The 9,714-nt window shown below is 34.5% G+C and overlaps 1 long non-coding RNA gene across 2 annotated transcripts; it reads left to right on the top strand.

Annotated features, from left to right (window-relative positions):
• The first annotated feature begins 821 nt into the window (after positions 1-821).
• On the top strand, positions 822-5,477 carry LOC120092820. Of its 2 annotated transcripts, XR_005486168.1 has the most exons (4): positions 822-2,336; positions 4,026-4,110; positions 4,598-4,655; positions 5,132-5,477. It is a non-coding gene; the product is annotated as an uncharacterized LOC120092820 (long non-coding RNA). The 2 variants fall into 2 exon arrangements; XR_005486167.1 differs by having other exon boundaries at positions 4,598-5,454.
• The last annotated feature ends 4,237 nt before the right edge of the window (positions 5,478-9,714 follow it).

Genomic DNA, 9,714 nt, shown 5'->3' with positions numbered 1-9,714 from the left:
TCTGCTTCAACCGTTATCTCCTTAATCGCTTTGAAGTTTTGACATGTGTGCAACCTTCGACAACCTAATATACAAAATTTTGTTCGTAGACAAAGCTAATTCGGAATTGTCTTTCATTCCAAGGTATAACTTGTATCCATGCGCTTCATATTCGCCTAGAGTTCGCTCCTAGAAATATAGCCATCCCCACCCCCTCACGTCAATCCCAAAGCCTCCATCTAATTCGAAATGATAAAAAATGCATAGGTTGTTAGAAGTATACCATCTCATTACTTTATTTCCTTTATGAGGGAAAAAGAAAAGTAATAAACCTGCAATCTTGAGGGTGGATGTGTGTCGAAACTTCAACCTTCGACAACCTAAGCGAGATTCACGAGATTTCCCTTGTCGAGGGTTGAAGTTTCGGCCTATGTATTATTTCCAAGTTTTTCTTTGTTCGTCGAGTTCTCAACGTTCGATCTCCACATTAGTCAAGTTCTCAATGTTCGACCTCTAGCCTCGAACTCCCAAAATACCAATATTTCTCATAAGTTTCAAAACAACAATATTTCTCTAATAAGTTTTGAAAACAACAATATTAATATTAAAAGTCCGGAAGATGGTCATTATTTTCTCTTTTCTTTTTCTAGAACTCTTCCTTTTTAATTTGCGTCATTCATTTTCCTAATTGTCCTTTGTTCAGACTTTTGACCTTTGGGGAGAGATTGAAGGCAAATAAGGTTTGACCTTTGCTATACTTTGACCCTTCCCTTTTGGTTCGTGTTAATATAAGGAGTTATATTTGAAAGAAGTGTCTAAATGTGATAGTTAATTTTGCGCTATTAAATGTATGTAAGTTTTGCACTATTGGTTTCTTTATTCTGTCTATCTGAGATCACTTTGCTTACTTCTAGTTTTTAAATTTGCAACGTTCTTTTGTTTGATCATGGAACACTTGAAAATATAGTTTTTAGGAGATGATTGTTTAGGAGAAATTTCTTTAATATCTTTGATTGGTAGGTTGTAATGCCAATGACTTTGAGTGAGGCAACATTCTCTTTCTTTTAATTTCTCAATCAATAGTATTACATTCTCTTTCTCTTTGATTCCCCCAAGATTGGATTGAAGGTTAGTCGTACACTATTGCCTTAATATACCTATAACTTTTTTTTTTTCTACAAACTAGCTAGTTAGTGTGACCATTTCATTGTTTTTTGTTGCTCATCTATCATTTTCTGGTGAAGATTAATGATATTCAAATTCATTATTGTCTTTTGGAGAAATGGAAATATAATAGGTTAGGGAAAATTTATTGACATTTGAGTATTTTTGTGCTGGGATGATCTTTCAATTTCTGAGAATTATTCATTTTTGTTCTTTCTTTCTTCTTTTCTTTTGTTTTTTTTACCGGTAACCAAACAAGGGTTGCTTTTATTATGTCGTTTTGCTGGTTGGGTGTCGTAATTTTTTTCTCTTTCCATTTCTACTCGACTTTCGTTTGCTCTTCCAATTTGAGTATGGTTTGATGGCTAAATATTTGGATAATTTTTTCACCAATCTAAACTAACATACCTTCTTTTGGGTTTTAGATTTTTTGGTTTCTTTCTTGTTCTGGTTTTCCCCCTCCCGCAACCCTTTGAAATTTCATTTTATTGATCGCAACTCATGATTGTGTTTCTTAATATCTTTTTGCAAATTATTATATATGTAGAAATTTGGGAGGTCTTAGGACAGAGTAGGTTATGATGTGCAATAGGTTCCAATAGGGAATTTGCAAGCCCTAACTTCGCGATGGACACAATGAATTTAAATGAGGAGGAGGTTTTTGTATCTCTGTTTTGCTTGAGTTTTTAGCTACAGATGACCCTAATTGGATTTAGGAGTGCTGTTGAGGAAGATGGTCATGATATTGATGAGACAAGCTTGTGGGATAGGAAATTTTTTGGTTAAAAAAAGATGGGAGTATGAAGAAAGGACTTCTCTTATAGTGTTTGGAGGAGACATCCAATTGTGGTGTCTAGAAGAAGCCCTATTTTTCTCTCTGACAGCAAATTCTAAAATTCAAAACAGAGCAAGTTAGTTGTTTCTTTCCTCTCCTTTTCTTTCATTTATTCTCTCACTTTGTATATTTCTAAAGAAAAGAAGAAAAGTTTTTTATGAAACATTTTAAAACATTAATGTCATTTAATTAAGTACCTAGCCATTCTTCCCTCTTTCCATATATATATTTTTCATTTTTTTCTTGATTCATTGGTGAATGAGAAGCAGAAGGAAAAATAGAAGGAAAAGATACAAAAGAAGCGTTGCATAATAATCAAGGTTGTAGGTTGAGCAATATACGTCTATAGGAACATGAGGTAACTTCTTTTTGCAACTCTATTCTATGCCTACCCTTTTTTTTGTTAATTTTTTTTTAGTGGACTATATAGATTTTGAGTTATGTTTAAATTTTTTCTTTGGAGTTCTCTGTTTTGTGATTTATTGTTTCATTTATATTCTTCAAGTTCATTTGTTTACGGATAAAAAGCTTTGGATATGTCCCTTCCTCTGGATATGAAAACTAGTAGTCTTGCTGTGTAGATCGGTTCCACTTACGTCTGGGGAGAGTGAAGAGCCTGTCTGGAAGGGGACGGATTGAACCCTAGCTAGGTCGGGACCAACATGAACTAAGTGTAACTAAGCTCATTTTTCACCGCTCATTATGGAAGTTGCCCGAATGCTTTTTTGCCTAAGACTTTCAATCTAACAATCGGTCCAAAATCCAACAATTAAAAAAAAAACAAGGTAAAATAGAAATAGGCAAGCTGAAAGCAATCTCTTTTCTCTTGTTACCACACCATTATAGAATGAGACGATCAAGGATCTTATGCTTTTCCCGTGAACAAGGCTGCGTAGCCTATGCTTTGCAAGCCTATCACGCTCGACTATTTTAAGCGGATAGTTTATTCATGAGAAGGAGTTGTCACACCCCAGAGAAGTCGATCCTTTTGATTAGGACAAAACGAATACAACTGAGTAAGACTGGTAGACAACCTCCAATCCCGCATATCAACTAATGGGGACAGCATGAAGGAAGAAAGAAGTAACCCCGCTTACTTACTTTTTTCTGTCCATCTCCAGAAAAAAGCTTTTTCTGTCCAAGCCAAGGAACTGACTCCGAATAGTCTTGACATGAGACGAGATTCGGCATTTTTAAACCACGAAACGCTCGGTTTCCATTTCGATTGTAGGTGTAACCAACCCGCTATTAAAGATATGGCAGAAAGAAATAATAGAAAAAGAGCTCCAGTATAAAGATCTCCATTAGTACGTAAACCCGAGTGTATATATCTCTTGATTATTTTTTTTAAAAGACATTAAAGCAAGTCAAATTCTCAAAATAAAGATGCTATGAATGTAAGGTGGTACAAAAAAAGACAGAGTGTTGGGCATAATTATCATGGGCATTTCCATTCATTACATTATTATTATTACTTTATACATGTTTATGATACTTTGATGAAGCGTATGCAGTTGTCTTAATTTATGAATCGAACTGATTAAGAGCCATTGTGGCAATTTGCAGATTCGTGAACGAGTTCCTCTCCCTTCTTTGCATAACTTTTGAAATTTTATAAAGTCATTAGTTGTCAAACTAGGTTATTGTTTTTAATGCTCGGTAATATAGTAAACTTTTACCTATTTAATAGGTATATCTTTATAATTGATTCGAAAATAAGTCTCTTAGAAATTTTTAAATGTCTAAGAAGGACGTTGGATGAAAAGCTTCTGACCCTACCTCTTGGTCGTCCTTTTTGGTTCAATGAGACTTGACTGTGATCAATTTGCTATATTAGCTAATGTGTTATTAGAGTCAAATCATGCGTACAGTGATGCTTTATCCACCTCTCTTCATTGTCTTCATTATTTTTAATACAAAGCCATGTCTTCTTCATCTTCTTTCTTTATTATGATATTAACTTTAGAACGCTTGTGAGAAAATTTATGAACGTAAATTATTTTCTAACTAGAATGTGAAGATCTGATTTTCTATTTGTGACTAACAGGGCAAGTCAATTATGGTTTTCAATACCATTCTAGCAACTTCAGTCGCCTCTATTCTTTCCATGATTGCTCCTCTAACCTTTGCAGGTATTTATTTGTATAATATTGTTGGATTAGTCTTGGAGTTTTTGTTTTTTTTTATGGTCTATTTAGTGATTTGTTGAAATGATCTGGTTATTTATGAAAGAATTGGATTGAATTTTGTTTGGAATCTTGATTTATGTGTAAATGAGAACATTTTTTTTTTGTTCTTTAAATACTTTTGTTTTTTCCTAATTTGTGCAATGTTTATTATAGGGTGATTGATTACTCTGTTTATGTTAATTTTATATGCTTTAATTACTGAACCCATTTGTAATTATTGCCTAGAATCTGTTTGATAAAATGTCTATGTGAAGTTGTTGCGTGTTTGTCTATAGTGAAATGGTTGATCTTGATATGGGGTTTTGTTCTTAATGTGTGGTTCCATTGGTCCACTTTATGTGTTTGTTGAAATGCTTGAATGAGGAATGTACTTATGTGGTTTGTATGCGGCTTGAAATATACTTATGGAATGCTCTATATATGGTTTCAGAAACTAACCTCCAGAAATTAAAGTACAAACAACAAAAGAAGATTTTTTGTTTCTCAATGTACGTGTGCTTCTACTCATATTTGACCTTCTTTTCTACAATTGGTGTCTTTTAGTCTAGCAGCCACGTGAAATAATTCATCAGCTATTTTGTTGATCGAGCTTGATTCAATTATTACGGTCAGTTGTTAGTTTTGTGTCTTCACTGTTTGAGTTAGTTTCCCCAATATTACTATGATTACTTATTATATAGTTTTGTAGGGGACATCATTCTAAATTGGCTAAAAGGTAAGGATTGAAAAAGGATTTATGGATTTGGAAGTGTTTTGGTGGTTTCTTGCTTTTAATCTTGAAGGGAAACTTGTGGAATTGAAGTGTTGGTGGGTAGCAAGTTCCACTTTGGTCATCCAAAATAAAGATTTTGAGTTGCTCCAACAAAGTGACTTTGAGGGAAAAAGAATATTAAATTCTGTTCTTAACTTAGGTTTGCTTAGAAAATTTTAATATTACGTTAAACTTCTACCTTTCATTTTGCAGGTAAATATTATCTTGTTGATGGTGGATATCCACAATTGAAAGGGTATTTAGGCCATTAAAAAGACAAAATATATGATTTCCTTAATTACTTATCATTGTATCAATTTATCATTGTATCAATTTGCCTTGATTATTAGTTTCTTGTGTTAACAATAACATTTGATAAATGAGTTTGAGGTGAATTTGATGGCCATAAATATTTATATATTTGCAACAAGAGATTGATTTGAAGTTAAATGTGAAGACTAGAGGATGCAATCCATGTAAAAAAGTGAAAACTTGGATATATATGTATCTTCAGGAAACTAGAAAGCCCAGGTCACTTTGCTACTTTATTTCCCAAAATGTAATTTGAAAACCATTATGACCCCATAAGAAAATGTGCTTATTTATGTCTATTGGAGTACTCTTGTAATTGAAGTAGCAAATTACTAGCAATGTATATGTTTAGAATTTTGAAATTTTATTTCCATGTAAATCCACTCGGTTACATTAAATGTTTATATAATTGAAGTTGATTTTACAATTACATTAATAACAATTTATTACTCATCTAAAATATTATATAAACGATATACAATCACATTAAAATTGGTTATCATGACGAGGTTAAAAGTGATATATGTTTCTATAGCATTTTTTTTATTACTATTAAAAGTCAATCATAGTATTTCTTTAATACTAAAAAATTCTATTAAAAGTGAATCATAACATTCTTGTAATGCTATAAAAATATTTTCATAACATTAAAATTATGCAATTGAAAATGAAACTTTTATAGCTTTTTTTATAGCATTGAAAAAATGCTATGGAAAGTCGGGACTTTCAATAACATTGGTTACGACAACTTGTCTAAAAACGCTATTAGAAGTCTTTCATAGCTTTTTTTTTACCACTATTAAGAATGCTATTGAAAGTCTTTTATCGCGTTATTTTACTGTTATAAAAAGCTATAAAAGGCCTTCTGTAGCGTTTTTTACTAATGCTATGAAAAGCTTCCATAACATTAAAATTACACTATAAATAATTGACTTTTTATAGCATTTTGTATAGCATTACAAAAATGCTATGAAAAGTCAAGGACTTTCAATAACATGGATTACGACAGCATTTTGAAAACGCTATGGAAAGTCTATGATAACAATTTTTAATGCTATTGTATGCGATATTTGTTGCAGTGTTTGAACATGTTGGAAGTCAATAGGCCTTTTGAATTCGATCATGATTGTTTGAGAGCATTTGAGATACTAAAGCAAGTGACTATGCGAAGGGGATAGCCCTAACATAGCGCAAAGACATAATTCTTCAGCCGATCGTATATGCAAACAAAACTCTTGATAGTGCATAGATGAACTATACAACAACTGAGAAAGAGTTACTTGCAGTAGTGTTTGCAGTTGAGAAGTTCAGACCTTATTTGTTGGGATCAAAAGTTATTATCCATACAGATCACTCGGTGATCAAGTATCTAATGACTAAAAAGGATGTGAAGCCACAGTTGATTAGATAGTGCTACTGTTGCAAAAATTCGATACAGAAATTTTTGATCAAAAGGGATCAGAGAACAAGGTAGCAGATCATCTATCGCGACTTGAGAACACTGAACGCGATCGATTACAACCAGAGGCCAACGTCTGTTCCCCTGATGAGGCGATATTGAAGATTGATGAAATTTTGCCTTAATACGCTAATATTATCATTTATCTAGTATGAAGCAATTCCCAGAAGAATACACATTGCAATAAAAGAAGAAGCTGGTATACGAATGCAAATTCTATTATTTGGATGAGCCTTACCTTTACCAGCATGGCACTAACCATATTTTCAGACAATGTGTACCCGAGACTTCATATCAAGACATCTTATATCAATATCATGAGTCACTATTCGGTGGGCATCTTGGGGGTCAATGTACATCAACCAAGGTACTTCAAAGTGGGTATTATTGGCCAATGCTTTTGAAAGATGCCAGGGAATATGTAATGAGACGCGACAATTGCCAACACATCATAAATATTTCTGGAAGAAATGAGATGCCATTAAGTGTTATCTTAGAAATTGAGTTATTTGATGTATGAAAAATAGACTTCATGGACCCATTCCCACCATCCATCAGCCACAACTACATTTTAGTAGTTTTAGGAAAAGAGACTAAGTAACCTGATCCTCTTACAGGAGATTAAATAAAGAAACGCACAAAACTTCCATCCTATAGGGGGACACTCCCAGGGTGCCTCGAGGCGATGCGTAGAAACTTTATTCAAATATGTTGTCGCACTTCCCGCTCCCACTTACTATGAACACTTTCTCCATCCACCTTGATATTGACCTACCTAAACATTATCCTTTAGGGGGACACGCCAAAGGTGCCACGAGGCCGAGGATAGATCTCACAGTGTGGACTATATAGGAAAAACATGAAAGGTTTAAGTGAAGCATCATAAGCCTCAAGTACTTCCCACTGAATGTTCTACCTAGGGGTTCATTAACCTAGATAATCCGACTATTAATTTTAGTCTAAGTCATCTTTTTAAAACCGCTCATAAACAACTTTTGTCTATGAATTATGAACAAGTTCAAGTAGTCACATTTAAACACTATAATGGACTGTCCTTAACTTGCATGCATGCATCAAATCTATATAATTCACCCTTTCAGGTAAGTTCCCAGGTAGGGGTGTTACGTTTCCATCAACTTAAATACCCCAGCTTAGACAGAACCTGCCTTAGATAAAATATAAACCCCAAACTTTAAGTTTCCTAGATAAGCAAGTTTAGCCAAAGGAATATTATATTAAATATTTGATAAGTGGAAATTCATGTTTATTCACAGAAGGTATGGAGGAAGGGAAGGAAAAACACATTAAATGAGGGAGCTCACTAATTGGTTTTGGCTGGAAGCACTAAGTGCGGGGTGATGTGGAAGTTTAATCTTTGAACTTGGGAGGCGGTAGGAAGATTAAAAGGAAGTGGAACTTCAGAAGCTTGGTTTCGGCAAATGGCATGAGCAAATTAAGTGAAATCGGTGCCATTTAAAAGCTGGCAGGATCTAGTTTTCGAGGTTATCTTGCCGGAGAAAGATTTCAAGAGAAGAAGAACAAAAAGTGAAGAATTTGTAGAAGGGGCAGATTCTCGGTTTAATCAGGGCCTGAGGTGAAGATTGAAATCTTCAGGCCAAAATACAAAGAATTTTCGGCTGATATTAGGTAAGAAAGTTAACTCAATTCTAAACAAGTTTGTGGAAGGAATTTCTTGAAAAGAGTTATGGATTTTGAGTTATGAATTTTTGAAATTGAAACAGAAAATTTGTGTGTAAGCAGGCAGCTTCTTGGGAAGATCAAGCAAACAGCTCACCATAGAGAGCTAGAGCGAGATAAGGAGGATGAGGATCTCGCTCAGGATAATAATCTCGCTGATTTTTGTGCTAAATCTCGCTCAAGAAAGAAATCTTGCTGGAACTTTGGGCTGAATCTCGTTGGTAAGGAAGCAAATCTAGCTAGAGGTGGTAAGTCTTGCTAGGTTGAAGTCTTGCTAATGAAATGCTTGATCTCGCTTATGAGGATGAACTCGCTCATAATGGTTATCTCGCTAATAATGCTGATTTTTTTGGTGAAAGTTTCATTAGTAAACGAACTATCTGAGGTATTTTGCTGAGAATTCTAAGGAATTTAACCAGGAATTATGTCCTTTCAGGCCAAGAAGAGCTAGGAGAGGCGTATAAACTGTTAAGAGCCCCAACGAGCTGTGAGTGACTAAATAAACTTAATGCTTTCAATACTTATGCATATAAGACCATGTAAGTTACGGTGATGTTGATGATGAATTTATACTACCTCAAGCAACAAATGGTTAATGAATAGCATAGCATATCTTCTCCGGCTTGTATATGTTTTAACACAGGCCAAGGTATGTTGTAATTCATTACAAAAGTTAAGTTTCTAATGTTGAAGCATGCGATATGGAGGAAGGCTATGATAGAATGAGTCCTTGTGTAAATGGCATGCAATGAAACTTAATTTCATGCTAGGAAATAACCCGGTACTGAAGGACACGGAGAAGGTATCTGGGTAATAGTACCTAAGGTATTGACGGTACTTAGAAAACTCCACATGCACGTAGATAGTTCCGAATGAGAGGCTGAAGTATGGGTCTCCTAAGCCATATACCACCAAAGGGAGGCCGAAGTATGCGTCTCTTGGACGGTAACAGACGTTGGGAGCTAGAGCGATGTAGGCTCGTTCTCAACTAAGGAATAATGATGTTTAATAATGTCTAAGAATGGTTATCAATGTTTATGTTTAGAGGAAGTTGCTTGAGATGCTCATCGGTATATTTACTTGTTTATAGTAATATAATGCATGGTGTAATGTGATTCTATAGTCACTCACTGGGCTACTAGCTCACAGATTTTCTATGTTTTTCTTTTCCAGGTAGCGGTCAGATTCCTCAAGGTTGATCTTGCTGCTGCTTGCCACTGAAAGGCCCGGCTTGTTAAAAAGAACTTAGGTTGATGGTCTGTTTATGTACACATATTTTGAGAGGGACTAGGGCTTTGTTAGTGATGTTTGGGCCCAACTGTAAATA

The sequence above is a fragment of the Benincasa hispida genome, chromosome 12 (assembly GCF_009727055.1).
Source record: "Benincasa hispida cultivar B227 chromosome 12, ASM972705v1, whole genome shotgun sequence".
Lineage (NCBI taxonomy): Eukaryota > Viridiplantae > Streptophyta > Magnoliopsida > Cucurbitales > Cucurbitaceae > Benincasa > Benincasa hispida.
The sequence above is the reverse complement of the archived record's forward strand: the minus strand, read 5'-3'. Positions and strand labels throughout refer to the sequence as shown.